The 15,581-nt window shown below is 41.1% G+C and overlaps 1 long non-coding RNA gene across 1 annotated transcript in view; it reads left to right on the top strand.

Moving 5' to 3' along the window:
* The window catches only part of LOC116704836 (uncharacterized), a 21,372-nt gene that overhangs the window by 990 nt on the left and 4,801 nt on the right, over positions 1–15,581 (top strand). The gene's annotated exons all lie outside the window — the stretch shown is intronic.

Genomic DNA, 15,581 nt, shown 5'->3' with positions numbered 1-15,581 from the left:
TTATCTCCTTACATATACCTACGCTCTACGTCTCTGAAAGATTGGGAATGTTTGAGATTTCTCGTGACACAGCCACCAAAAGACTTACAACTTTCAAACACGTTGCTCACGTCACAACTATGTCGTCAAGCTGATTTGGAGGCTGCGCAGTAACGCTCAGTTATTACAGGAAAAGTGCTTCTAGCATCCTTCACTGGTCTCCGTCCAGAGCAACGGGATCTGCTGGTCCATTTCTTTAACGGTCTACGCTCTTGTTCCGAATACGATCTCACATTTTAAGCGAGAACTAGGCCATGCAGTTGTTGAATCTGTCTTCATTTTAGATCGACAAAGGTCAGTTTAAAAGATTTTCGTCAGATTTTGAGAGACTCTACAAACTCTCATCCCGCTCGTCGTTTCCGTGTTTGGGTCCAACTGCCGGCAGTGCCCACCTTCTAACGGAGCATGTCAAGTTGGCCAAAATGAAGGCCGGACCACTCCAGACGGCACGGAACACATGGAACAGACTCGAGTCCCCGACCTCGCCAGGCTGTCCCGACGGCCGATTATCGGATTGGTGTGTCACGGCCCTTACAGTTGCAATTTTTGCTGTGTGTGTGTGTGGTGTGTGTGTGTGGTGTGCTGTGTGTGTGTGTGTGTGTGTTGGGGTGTTTGTGGGTTGTGTGTGTGTGTGTGTTGGAGCGTTGGAGCGTTGGAGCCACGTTCTGCCAACATGCAGAGAGGACAGAGGAGCTTGCGTTATGTACTTTCAGGTTATGAAACGTTGCTTAAATGTGTCTTGATATCAAATGGATCCTGAAGTAAATGAAATCCAGCTGCTGCAGCAGTACTTGTAGCAGTTGTGTGGCTACATCTGTGTTTTTACACAGTTGTTTACACACCAGGCCAGCTGTCATCTGCGCCAACGTTAAAGGTTGCAGGACAGCCCACCGATGCATAGGGCCACTTTACAGAGTGATGAACTGTATCAACAGTCCTAACACTCTTGTCGCCCTGACTAAGATGCTCAACAAAAGTGTGCTGATGCTTTTTGTGGGCAATGACACCAAAAAGCCAATTTACCTTCAGGGCATGTTTGTGCCCATTCCCGAAGTTAAATGTGCACTGACCCAGTGGTCACCAAACGGGATGTGTGATTTTGGCAGCCCCTAATTATCGGATTACCTATCAGGTTTTTGTCTTTTCTGGTTTTCTAGCTCACTTCACACAGCTGCTACTAGGTAGCATATATCTCCACAGAGTTTCTTTATTGAATGTGCGACTGACTAAAATGTAATCTGTGTGTGGAGGAAGAGTATCATGACAAAACTCTCACCTGAAGGACAATGGCTGAGAAAGCATGTCAAATTCCCACAGTTTTTATACTGAAAAAGTGCACCTGTCTCTTTGGCCCATGTGTCCTATTGTTTCTTGACTGATGTCTTTTACCCATGTGTCCCTTGGCTGGATGAGTAAGAGGGTTGACTGTGCTGTGTTCAGAAAGACAGAGGGAGGGAGGGAATGTGTCGACTGTGGCTTGTTTGGTCAGCAGTAATCCACAATGCCGTGTCTGAGGTCTGGGTTTGATTCCAAGGTCCCACCAAACAATTTGCACCTGACAAATGTGTTACAGTACTGTACATGACCCAAAGGACACATAACAAGTGTAATCAGTCACATGAAATATTGAGCATTCGCCGGTGACAGTGTTTTGAGGGACCAGTGAAAGTGACTGTTGTGATTAGAGCCAAATGTGGTGCTTCAGAGCAGGGCTGCACATTTAACCGCAATTTAATCAAAATTGCAATATGAACTAGTGCAATATCCCAATCGCAGGGGGGTGCAATATTTGTTAAAGGCAAAATATGTGTCATGCCGTTCTAAAATAAAGTATTGTGGTGCTGCAGAGACATCCCGGCCATAGCTTAGAGAGGAGAGGCCAAATCGTATCCAGACTAAAGAAAGAATCTTTGTTTGGTACAGATCCCCGCAAAAATCACACTTCAATAATTTGTTTTATATATTTTTCAATGAAAATGACATATGATACAAAAATGATCATCCCCTCTGATATCAGTCAAAACAATCACAATTAGATATTTTCCTAATATCGTGCAGCCCTACTCCAGAGTCCCAAAAACTAAACTAGGACATGTAACCGGTGGTTGTTGTGGGCATGGATGTGGAGCAGGTTCAACTTTCTAGGCTTCACCTTCTCTTGCTGTCTGAAGTAAACCCCATTTTCTTTTCACCGAAGACTTTTTCTGAGGCAATTAAGAAAGTTTGAGGTATCAAGGGAGAGAATATTCCGGTTCTACTAGGCTCCACACTCACACTCGCTTGTGAAAAAGCAGCTGAAAAGAATTTTACACATTTTCTTGAAAATTCATGGGCACCGTAAGCCCTTGACACTTAAGAAAAATGTAAAAATGTAACCTCTTTATCATTAACACAATGGTGCATTTCAACAAAACAGTTTTTTATTGTTTCTTAGTTTGACTCTGGACTGCATATTTTATAATTTTAAAAATGAAGTACTTGTACTGAGGCACTCTTAGCAGGCTTTTATTTGTCCATTTCAGGGGAACAAATGCACACATTTTGATGCCATCTAGCTGTTATTCCTATCAAAATGCACTTATTGAAAATTGCTGTGGACCAAAGTGTCTGCAAAACAAAGATAATGTAACGTAACATTCATATTTATTATCATTGTGTTAGTTTTCATGATTGGTTGCTCTTGATATGTGCCAAATGGTTTCAGAACTATTTTCTAGCTACTTGACATTGGCAGTTGAATGTTGTCAATTCTTCTGCTTTGTGCCTTCCAGAGATTTCTTGTCAGTCAAACAGTTTCTTGCTTTGTCCTTTGTATTGTCCTCTTTCCCCCCACTGGTCACCAAGTGGATGAAACACCAAATGTAAAATGTTTGTTGTCTATAATTATTACATAGATTTTTTTCTATGACATAATTGCCATCCAAATGCCCTTCTGTTAGATATCAATGAACTCATTCTTCAGCGCTGGCAGATAATATAGGGCCGTGTATATATATATATATAGCAACAGACAGAACCAACACAATAGATTTAAAGCCATCTGTCATAAGTCAATATGTTTTGTATAACATTATAACATGGTGTGAGTTTTTTTCATGTTATGTTTTCTTGATTGAAATTTATCTCAATTTTTTTCCAAACAAGAGACAAACAATTGATGAATAGCTTCCCTCAAGACGATCCTCACTCTATCTTTCTGTAAAGAGGTTTGGAAATGCCCACTCCCTAAAGCCAAGAGATGTTCTCATAAAGTTGAAGAGAACATATAGCAGACAGAAAGGCTCCAAATAACTGCTGTTCACCCACACAAAGATGGCCGGTACGATCAGACTTGTGTGTCAGTAGGAGCAAATGCTTTTCCCTGTCAGACTCAAATGAATGCAGGTCATAGACTTATGTATGTAGGTCGAAAAACACCAGCAACACCATGCCACTGGATGGATGCTGAGGAGGTGTAACTGAGTCCTCCTGTCAGAAGCCTAATCCCTCACAGGAACAGATTTAGCTGCAGCGTCTCATCAAGCTTTCATCTGGGTCCAAAGCTAATGGCATTGAGCCCACTGCCCTTACTAACCAAGTTATGTTAAGAGCAAACCGCCTCACACCTGCTCTGCGGCGACGCTGAGCTGATAGCTCTGTTACGGGAGATAGGCGACTGTTAGATTAATGAGTGGAGAGATGTCTTAGGAGGCACCAAAGAGCACCAAAGAGCATCAGGAAGATTTGGAGCAGGTCAACTTCCAGATTCACACACTGTCAAATGCCAGTGGGTGGTTCAGTGATGGAGAGGAGATCTGAAGCAGCCTCAAAGCTTGGATCAGTCAGCCCCTCTCCAAACCCCTTAAACCCCCTCTGGTGCCTGCTGGGCCGTCTACGGACACCCTGCACACCACGCGCAATTACCCTTTTAAGCTGTTCCCAAGCACAATTACCTTTTGCTCCTTGGCAGGGCAACACATGGTATTGCAATAATGTATGGAATGGTCATTAATTGTGTGTGTGTGTGTGTGTGTGTGTGTGTGTGTGTGTGCGTGTGGGTGTGGGTGGGTGGGTTGGGGTGAGTGTTGGGTTAGTAACACTACCCTTTATCCTGTCTCCTGCTTGAAAAGACCACTGTGATCAAAGTCTCTTTGAAGATCTGCATTTATGGAGCTAAAATGGCAACCTCACTTTAGTGATCTAAAAACAAATCTGACTGTGTGTTATCTCTTATTGACAATCTGTCAATATCCCATCAGCCTCAGCTGTATTTTGTCTTAAATGTTATTTAGGCATCCCTTATTAATGGCCAATAAGTCGGTTGTAAACTTTTATTTACTGTGCACACCCAGTTTTTCTGTGCAATGAGGAACTTTTACTGACACTCGCTTGCGGTTTAATCTTCAAATAATTTGATTTCAATCCTCTGGTGTCTGTTTCAGGAAGTAACCAGAAGTTGTAACCCTGATCTCTGAGTTGTTTTACCCTGAGATGGGAAACTCTTCAGTTTTTGGTTCCAGAACTCAGAATAGGTTGACTCAGAGTTAAGCTTGTCCACCACCATGAGAAGGCAGCATGAATGGAGACTTCATACTACGGTTCACCATGGTAACAACCACAAAAAAAATTGGCCGGCGTACTTTACCCCTCTGGAACTGGAAATAGTCAGGGAATTTATTCCATATTTAATCCAGGGCTCCAGACTGTGACCAGATAGTCACATTTTGCTACCAAAATTTGAGAGTGTGCGACTGAATTTTACATCCAGTCACGCATGTGCAACCAGTACATTTGCCACCTTTTTTTTAACACGTTAAACATGGAAGGGGCGTGTCAATGAATCCGGAATCTGTGGCAGGCCAATGAGTGTGAGAAGGATGGGGAATGGCCACTGTAAGTGGCTAATGTGTGGAGGGGGAGGGTCCTAGAGATGATCGAGCGCGTGTGAACGTCTGTGGGAAGGAAACAGATATCACAACAATGAGCAAGCAAACTATTGACTCGTTCTTCCGACCTGCAGCTAGTGTGCTAGTGCCAGAGTCTACGGCGTAACAGTCGGATGATGATTCAGAATTCAAATGGTTGACTGTAAGGAGACAAACTCCTTGAACCGCAAATGTTGCTGCTAGCCGCAGTTTAAACACAATCTTAGCCTCAAGCATAGAGTATGCTGTGACATGTTAATGAATGAAAAAGCAACGCCACTGCCGGTTGCTTTTAGAAAACAACAGGCTGTAAATCAGAGCGCAGATGAGGCAGAGATGATGTTGAAATTTAACACGGCCTACTTTGCTTAGAAGGAACTACCCTTCACCAAATTCAAAAGCCAGCTTGAAGGAAGAATGCCCCTAATGTTAACATACATATTTATTTTAACTGTGAAATGACTGCAAGGTTACTAAGCACTCTGTTACTAAGAACTTTCTTTTATTCTGAATGTATGGTATATTTTTTTTTATATTTGTACTGTCATGACAGCAATGGTGCTGTTGGTTTACCTTCTAATAAAATGTGACACTGAATTTGAAACAGCACATTATAATTTCTGCTTCTGTTATCAAAGTATTAATACAGTAGAAATGAGAAATATGTGAATATTTGGTGAGCATGTTGATTTACGGTAAATTTTCTGGTTGCACCCACTGAAATCTTCAGTTGGGGGCCACTGTGCTTCTAGTGAAAAACGTTAGACTGGAGGTAGTGCTGGGCGGTATGACTCAAAGTTAGTATCACAGTATTTTTAAAGATTCTGGCGGTTTTGCTGTATTTTCTATCTTTTGCTTGACTGGGACTTTTATATAGGTTTATAATGGCTTGTCCTACTGTCAGGAGTACATAGAATATCACAAAAACATGTCATTGTCATCATGTTTACTAAAAGCTTTGATTACTAAAGGGTTTGCTTGGCTCCACAACATTACACAATACAATACCTCCCCTTTCTCTGCTTTGCCCGCCCAGAGAATTTGGCCTGCAGTTGAGAGAGAGAGACATCATGGCTTTCAAACGAGTAAAGTGGCAGTTGGTCAAGGCCACCCCTCTCCTCCTCCTCCTTCTCTCCTCTTTTTGAAATGGGCTGGAGTCACCCCTCTCTCTCAGGTTTGATCAACCTCCCTTTCTGAAACAGAAAACCCAGAGTTTTCTTTGTCTCAGTGTTAAACTCTGAGTTTATACTAAACCTGCTTTCTGAAAAGGGCCCCTGTTTGTTTACAGCCTACATGATTACTCACGTCCTGCATGACTGTAGACTGTAGGGCTGTTGACTTGGCGGGTACTGTGTTATCAAAGAAGTGGAACGATGGTCAAAGCAATAAAAATAAAACCCAGGTTGTAATAAACTGTAATTAACAATTAAATTGCATTTAAAAAGGTGTGTGTGTGTGTGTGTGTGTGTGTGTGTGTGTGTGTGTGTGTGTGTGTGTGTGTGTGTGTGTACACGAGTGGGGAAGTGTGTGGTTGAGGGGGAAAGAGGGCGTGTTGCACTCATGCATGTGCCTCTCCACACGCACTTCCTTTGGAAGGGCCATGCACGGCTTGTTGCCATCAATTGTCAGAGATGGTGAAGTGATTAATTTCTGTGTCAGGTTTTGGGCTGATTGGACAAGCCTTTGGGGAGAGTTGGATTGATTGGATGGTTCCTGTTTCTGTCTAGATGCAGTGGTTGTGATGGTGGAGATGTGGGGGGAGGAGGGGGGGGGGGGGGGGGGGGGGGGGGGGGGGGGGGGGGGGTAGAGGATTGGGGTGAGGAGGCACACGGTTGTTCTCTCTCTCTCTCCCGCTCTCTCCCCAGAGATCGGCCTCAAATTAATACAAATCAGAGTACTCTCCTCTGCCCGAGTGTTGTCGCTCACCTTCCCCCAGGTAGGAAAAAGGAGAGACGACGATAGAGCAGGTGCAGCCAAGTGCAGTGCAATCGGAAGAAAAATGATTGGAATATCAGTGCTTTTGTTGGTGAGGTAATGTGTATGTGCGCGTGTGTGCGTGCGCGTGCGTGCGTGCGTGCGCGCGTGCGTGCGCGCGAGATCAGAGGAAGGGCAGATATGGAAATCTTTTATCACAAATCCTTTGGAAAAAAACATTTTGTCGGATTTGTGGCTGACACCTGTCCTAGTTTAGATCTCTACTGTATGTCTTGGTTAAGCATCTGGACAGATGTCTTGAATTTTTAAATCTTCAGCTGTCATTTTAATCAAAACTCGTTCAAATACTGCGGCTTAACAGATTGGTAGACACCATGTCAAGAAGACTAAAACGAGAACAATGTCAAAGTCAAGCCAAATCTATTCTTTATTTATGTGAATCAGTATGACTTTAAGCTTATTCAGTTTCTGCTGTCAAATCAGGCCACACAAAGAGGGCATTGACAGCACAGTGGTGGTGGCAGAGTGACCCCTTCTGGTGTGATGCCCCAGCACTGTCTGCTCTACTCTGGTCAGCGAACCCAGTGCTCCCAACTAACTTGGTGGTGTGTTTGGCTGGTACAGTGTATCCAGACTCTATCAGAAGACCTTGACGAGACAACACCAACTAAATAACCATCTTTAGGAGGGTCACTACTGTTTAAATAATGTGTGTAATGTTTATCTTTTATTGTATGTATTTATTGGTCTTGTTTCTTTTTTTTTTGTAGCATGGACCGTAGTTTTTAACTGCAGTGTAGACTCAATTCCAGGCTTATATTTCAAAAGAAAAAGCAAAACAGTTCAATTTAAAAATAGATTCACTAGCAAGGACCACGGCACGACATGTCTAAGATTTTAATGAATGCTTGGTTATAGGAGGATTGTAGGAGTGGATTTGGATGGGAGTGAGATTAAAGAAGAGAAGTCGTCTGGTAGGTTGGTCCGGGAGGATGAACTAGAGACCGGGTGGAGTGAGACTCTGCGTGGGGGGTTCTGTCTCAGGCGCTCTCACCCGAGCAGATTTTAGACCGGGTTGGCTTGGAATAAGGTTTGTCGGTGATAAGAGGTGTGGGTGAGGCGTGGCCCTGCTCCCAAACCTAAGTTAATTCATATGTCCGTCCAGAATCATGTAGTCCATTACTTCTAATTGAGACATTTTATTGTTTTAGATCATCTGATACTGTACCGCAGCCTGTACTTTAAAAAAATCACTGTACAAAGGTTTGTAAAATCGCTTTATTGATTAAACTCTACTCTGGCTTTTGTTTTTCATCATTGATCCAAAAAAAAAATCAGATTTTACTGGGAAGGGCTCTATTGATCTTTCCGTGTTACTTTTCATTTTCCCCCCATAATCCTCTCCTTTTCATTAACAAGGCCTGACCTGTCCAGTTTTATACATCAGACATCTGTGGGAGTTGTTTGTGTGTCTGTGGCGAAGGTAGTATAATGCACTTTGCAAGACCTTGTGTGACATTAATCCTCGGGGGGACAACAGTGACACTTTAGTTTGACAAATCCTTTTTTTTTTTTTTCTGACTTTCATAACGCGTTATGTCACCGTGGAGAGCACCTCAGGTAAACGGCAGCCTTTAGCCCATGTCAAGTGCAGCTCCGTGAGAATAACCTTGGACGGCCTCCTTTGATGCAGCCAACACATGCAGATTACCAGGCTGGTGTCTGTGTGTCAGAGCTGATCTAAATCCAATCACTTTCTCTCTGACGATGCCTGCTGTCAGTGGTGGTGTATGGGCCACAGCTATCAGAGCACTAATGAATCAGGTTTTCATGCAGAAACCATGTACCGAATCGCAAAGAAACAAAAAACATGAAAGCTAGAAGTGCATTTTCATCAGTAATTGGCTGGGTTTTTGGAGCATTGCTGTCTCTGACAATGTTGTATGTATACAAATGGTGCCCAGTGTGTTGCCAAAATGTCAGGAGGTGGGATTAGGGGGAATTAATGATGCACTAGTGGACCATATTTGTCCCAAAAGGCCCTACCTGCACCGCTTTGGCTCAAATATTAGTCTGCATGCAGTCCAGGAATAGATTATTACGTTGGTTGCTACAACAATCTCTTAATGCTTTGGCTCGTGACACAGTGATAACGTTACCCGCTTTAGCTCACTAGACAGCCAAAGTAGGCTAGGTTGAAATGCAACGATGCATCTAAAACTTTTATTGTAAACTAATTATTTTCTGTCTTAGCAAAACATTCATTGACAGCAGGTGTGGGAAAAACGCTACCACTTTATTTCAAAAAGGCCACCAGACTCAACACAAACTGAAAATTACATACAGCCACTTTAATTTTAATATAAAATTGTAAATTATGGAAGCTATACTACCGCTATTGATGCGGCAGCAACTTCCTATTTAAAAAAATTGATTGCTTTTGATTGGACGGCACCAGGTTTTAATTGTGCCCCCCAGTTTAGTAACTCTGTAAAACTAGTTGTTATTACAGACTTAGTAAGTGGACACATAAAGGGGCCTGTGTAAGGGGTTGAGGATGCCAGCTCTCATGGACCCACTTGGTCCCATTAGTGACCCATGTGGGCAGACACTGTATGGAGCTGATGGACAAATTGTTATGGGTCTCAGGGCTCAGAATCAGTATTGCATGTGGGGGTCACATGGACATGTCGGCAAAATGTTTTTTCACTGTCATTCAGTTCTGTCATTAATAGATCTTAGATGCAATCAGTGTATCAGGGACCAGAGCTGATATGCTTTACCAGATTGATTAAAACCCGCCCTTATTCCGAATAGTGTGTTTCCTTGGATAATAATGGTTTGTGTATATAGGTCGGTATGTCTAGATGTACAGTTTTATCAAAGTGCTGTCTCATTTGAAAATGCAGCAGCAGGAGGACTCCAGGGCTACAAGTGTGTCGCAGAGGGATGCTTTCAGCTCCCCTCCTCTTCTCTCCTGGTCTGTCATCATCCACACTCGAGTGCTTCTTTATGGTTTGGCCTTTAGTGAAGTGGTCCATTGTGTATTATTCTATGAGCTCATGAACCTTCTGTGCCCCAGAGACTGTCCAACCCGGAGCTACTGTAACATTAAGACTAATATGTCAGTGATCAGTGGCTTTTTAATTTAATACAATAAATCATTCAAAACCAGGCTTTGTGTTTAAATTTTGGTCCACAGGATGCTTTAGGGCTACGAAATTGGCTGTCTTGGTCACGTTTGCTTTTATCACAAACTCCTCCTAATCAAGCTCCTAATCCTCCCTCGAGGCTCTTCCCCCCCCCCCCCATGAAACCTGTATGTCCACAGGGTAGAACACCATGCAATCCCCCTTTCCTTGGGCACCTCTAATCACCTCTAAATCAGACGCCTTCAGCAATTTCACAGGACAATAGTGATGCCACTGTTAAACCCTGAGGCAAATCACCATACGGAACAAGAGCAGGAGGTATCTGTAGCAAAATTGGAGCACCATATGTTTCTCAAAGGGTTTTCTCATAAGTTTTGCCTGATATGAGCATGCACGTACGCACAAAATGAGGTTACCTCACTAACTCGAGTCAACGTCCGCTGCATTTTTCTGGAGAATATTTTAACAATCCCCTCCTTGTTTTGACATGTTTTAAGACGTATACAAATACTCTGCTTGGAATAATAATGTGTATCTGATGTGGTTTAAACACAAACAAGTTTGTACCTTGTAATTTGGTTTTACTTCCACGCATTAAAAAAAGATCTAGAATCTATGAATATGCAAATCTTGTTCTTTTGAAAAGTTGAACTACTCAGCACAAAATGTCTCCTACATTATCCTACAAAATCATTCTCTTCCAACTGCGAGAGAGTTCAGGCAGCCCAACGCGACTCAGCTCTACACTCACATGGCATACTCCTCACTGCAATATAGCCCTAGCCCCCTTTTAGACTTAGACTAGACTTAGACTTAGCTTTATATTTTTCATTATGGTGGCTGTACACCTACCACACCACTCACTTGAAATCTATGTTGTCACGACTGCCACCGCCACGCTTTTTATATAGCATTTAAAAAGGCACACCTCCACCCTAGCACCCACCTGTCTGAGTCTACCTTTCCCTAGGGGAGGAAGTTAGTAAGCTGACCGGCCGCTGGCAGTAGCTTTATATTTGTCCTACAGACATAAGAGTAAAATCCATCCTCTGAACTAAATATAGGGAATAAGTGTATTCACTAAAATGTTGAATTATTAATTTAAGAGTACAATAGGCACAGGATTTAAACAAGACTAATTCTCTGCACTCTAAACCATGGATGCGGTCAGCAGCAGTAAGTTAGTATGTTGATGCGCTCTGACAGTTGTAGCAGAGGGGGATCTGCTGTCACTCTGAATGCCTCAGCCCGGCAGGCAGTCAATAAATACAAGGAGTAGTCAGAAGAAGACAAAGATGTTCCCTTATTAAAAAAAAATACAACACCCAGACATTCTGCGTCTCAATCTACCTTTTTAATAATGTGCCTTATTGCACAGGAGCAGCCTTACTATTAAGTTGTAAAAGATTTATATTGACTTTGTACGTCTTGTCCTCCGTTATGATAGCACATTGAATTATTCTGCCATGGCAAGCAAATCTATAGTTTTGAATCTAGAGACACTTTATTTATCGGTAAGAGGTGAAGGTCAGAGATGGGCACATCAGTCATATCCAGACAATGGCAGCTCTGGAGAGCGGGGGCTTCTGCTGAGGAGGAGAACGCCTCAAGAATCCCAGTTCAGCAGATGGGGGTGTGGTAGCAGGGCAGAGGCAATTAGGCCAGCTATAATCATCCATCTGCTTTTCTCTATCGCCGTCCCCTCAGCCAGAAACAAGGCTGCCCCCAAACCTGGAAGACAAGGCACCTACTGTAGCAAGAAAACCCCTGACAGAGCACAATGAAACTATATCAACTCTGTCAGCTATTTTTCCTTTTAATTGCACTCAAACACTCTTTGTTTAACCTGCACCTGCTTCCTTTCAGGTTCTCTCCCTCATCTCTTTCTTCTCTATTTCAACACTTTCTTCACTTTCCAGAACAACTGATCCACGGGCATCTTGTATCTTCTTGGTAATTGTATGCACATACTGGAAATAAATACTGCAGAATAGACAAAAACATATTTTTAGGCCCACTGCTGGTGTACACATACTGCCTGTCCACCATCATACTGGTATGATAAATCTCTTCATAAAGAATATCCTACCGAAGAGTAGTGTACGCCCACTGTCTGCTTCTCCACATGTGGTTGAACAACACTACAACACTGTACAAGCTAGTTCATTTTACACACACCTCGACCATTGCCCCTCATACATCAAGCCTCTAAAAACGACCTACGACACGATATTTATGTGTGATGATGTGAGATTCAGGTTAGATTAGATATTGTGGTCAAAGTGCCCTTAAATATTTCAAATCGGTAAATTCAAACGCGCTGGATGTTCAATAATATATGAATAACAGCTGGTCAATAATATGTAACTTAAAGCTATCTGAGAGGTTTTTCTGGTCGCTTTGGCCTTTTTGCCACCTGTAACATTTAAGTGCGATAATTGCTATAATTATAACAAGGTCTTTAAATGGAGCTGAGGTTTAATGACCTTCCATTTATTCCTTCTGTTCAAAATCTAAATGAAAAGTGTCTAACTTATCAAAAACAGAGCCCACTTTCTCAATGTGTCATAAGAGAAAGAACAAGATGTTTTTTTTGTTTTTGTCTTTATAGCAGAAAGCTTCTAGTTTTTGAATTTGAAATTAATGACTTCTTAATTGGATTAAATTGCTGTTGAACTGACCTCGCCTCCAAACCACCATTGTCACAGATGAATGTGAATGCGACACAATTTTGCTTCCCAATGTTAAAATCAGGGCAATCTTGTTCTGGATGAAAACCACTGGGGAAAAGCAAGTCACGGTAGCTGTGCACATACTGAGCATCCAGAGACCATCTGCTGGAATATTCTGCCTGTCAAGAAAAGACATAACATTTTGCCGGTTCATTTGAGCCGTCTGTCATTTTTCTTTCAACAAAATGTCTGTTAGTTACTGTAGTGAGTATGGATCATAATGCGCTTTAGTAGTAAAAATTCAGAATTTATTGAAAGTGGCTTGTATGGGTGCTGATTTAACCGTTTTCTATCAAATTAGACTTATCGTACTGTAGGGACTTGACACATATTATTTTGTACCTGGCAGCTTTAAATGCACACAGTGCAGCTCACTCCACAGGGTATACTGTAAGAAATGCTCGACACTGTGTAACGACAAACCACGGTAAAAATGTTGACGGTAACAATTACCCTTTTCATTTAAAATTTCCTTATCGTGGTGGATTATTATGGATATGTGTGCTGTAATACATGTGGCTTGTTCTCAGTTTGTGTTATTGAGCAATATGTTACATTCATGTTAATTATTACAGAGAAATGAATGTAGTTTCTTGTTATATGCTGGTGGCTATAAAATTTAGTTTTGGTTAAAAATGTTCATAGTAAGTTAGATGCTTATTAATGTGCATTATTATTTGCTCATATTTCAGAATAGGCCTGCACGATTGGGGCAAAAATATGAATCACAATTTTTTCCTTTAGAATTGATATCATGATTCTCTTCCATGATTTTTTTTTCCTCACAAAGTATAATGTTTATTGCACACATGAACCATGACAAAACAAAACAAATAGGCAGTACCAAACATACACATAGATACAGAATATACTGTATTATGGGACAAACATTGAGAATTGTCAGCAGAACCAGGATAGGCTATATATCATACATGCTGCTTTCTTCACACTTACCTGCCCCAGGGAGAGTGTCAAGCCACAATACAGTGTGTTGCCATTGCCACCAGTGGTGCATTGACCTTCTGCAGTGCTAACAGGCCACATGAAGTACAGTTCCTGACTAATCCACCAATAGCCTGACAGGAGGAGATGGTAAAAACATACCAAGCAGTCACTTCTATCAAATGAATTGTCTTTTCACCAAATATGGTAGCTTTTAGCACCTGGTATTGCGCAAACACCCTATTTATGTTAAAACACATTTAATCCAGAATCCGTAAAACTCTAGACTGCACACCCACCAGGATGAAATGGAAAAAAAGATTCATTCGGCTAGAAAAAAAGAAAGAACTGTGCTGTATTGAGGTTTGTTCCATCCGGCGCTCTATCCAGGGGCATCAGCCTTACTCATTCAAGGATCTACAGAAACGCGTGTCAAGAGGTCAGTGCATTAGTAGCTGTTACTTTTGAGTCTGCAACACAGAGGGACCTAAGAATAAAGCTGGATAGAGGACTGGTTATGTTAGGGATAACACAAAGTATGGATAAACAAAAACAAGATTGTCCCAACACAATTTATTTCACAACATTGAAAGAATGCTTTGAATGAATGCTTTAATTCGAACATTTAATAATACTAAAAACAAAAAATACATAGTAATTTAATGTCTAAAAAGCAATAGGAAGAAGCAAAAGCTTCATCCTACCCCCTATCTACTACTATATAATAATCGTCATGAATAGTTAAATGTTTACATCGTAAAGTATTGATATCCTATTTAACACCTTCTTTACAATGTCCTTTAAGTATACCTATAAGTATATTTACACACTACAAAGTAAATCATTTTTTTCCTATGTATGTATTGACTATAAAAATAACTAAATAATGTAAGTAACCAAATACATCTGATAGTCAAAACCCATCCTCCTCCCAGTATTTTGTGAAAACATTGTTTTTGTACCTTTTTTTATAAAACTGGGTCATACTCGGACATTGCTTTAACGATGTACTCAGTTCGTTCCACAATTTCACTCCACATATAGAAATGCAAAAAGTCTTTAACGTATGAACACAGACGTTTCAAAAAGAACTCTCCCCTTAAATTATATCCCCCATCTCTATAAAAAAAAAAAATATTTTTAATATTGCCAAGGAGTATGTTATTGCTTTACACATTATTTGTGCCATTTAGAAATGAACAAGATCATTGAAGTTCAGTGTTTTTGAATTTAGGAATCCAAATGAACAGTAAAGAATCTGGAGTGATTTGTGGTCCAGAATGTGTTTTGCCTTATTTCGTACGGAAATGCTTCTTGAAAGTTTGTTGTGTACATGTTTTTATGTAAGATTTCCAGCTTTTCATTTACTATTTTGATGTCCACACCGTCCACCTCTATCTGTACTTTTTTTACAATTACAACATAACATGATTTTAGTTTTTTAAGTTTAATGATAGTTTGTTTTTGTCGAACCACCTTTTTAATCTGCAGATTTCTAAAGTAATAATATCCAGTAGTTCCTTTAAATTTCCACCAGAACAAAAAACATGTGTATCATCTGCGAATTGTACAAATTTTAATATTTTTGTTACCTTGCAAATATCGTTTATATAAAAAAAACTGTTTTGGACCCAATACTGACCCCTGTGGGATGCCACAATGTCCAAGCATGACTATGAATAGTCTCCCAAATTTACATATTGTTTCCTGTCTTTTTAAAGGAACATGGAGACTTATTGGGACTTTAGCTTATTCACCATATCCCCCAGAGTTAGATAAGTCCATACATACTGTCTGACGCACGCACTGCTAGCCTAGCTCACCACAGATCTCGGAGGTAATTTAATTAATTTAATTTTAATCTGTTTATTAATCCC

The sequence above is a fragment of the Etheostoma spectabile genome, chromosome 17, assembly GCF_008692095.1.
Source record: "Etheostoma spectabile isolate EspeVRDwgs_2016 chromosome 17, UIUC_Espe_1.0, whole genome shotgun sequence".
NCBI classification, from domain to species: Eukaryota; Metazoa; Chordata; class Actinopteri; order Perciformes; family Percidae; genus Etheostoma; species Etheostoma spectabile.
This window is presented reverse-complemented; position numbering and strand designations above follow the sequence as displayed.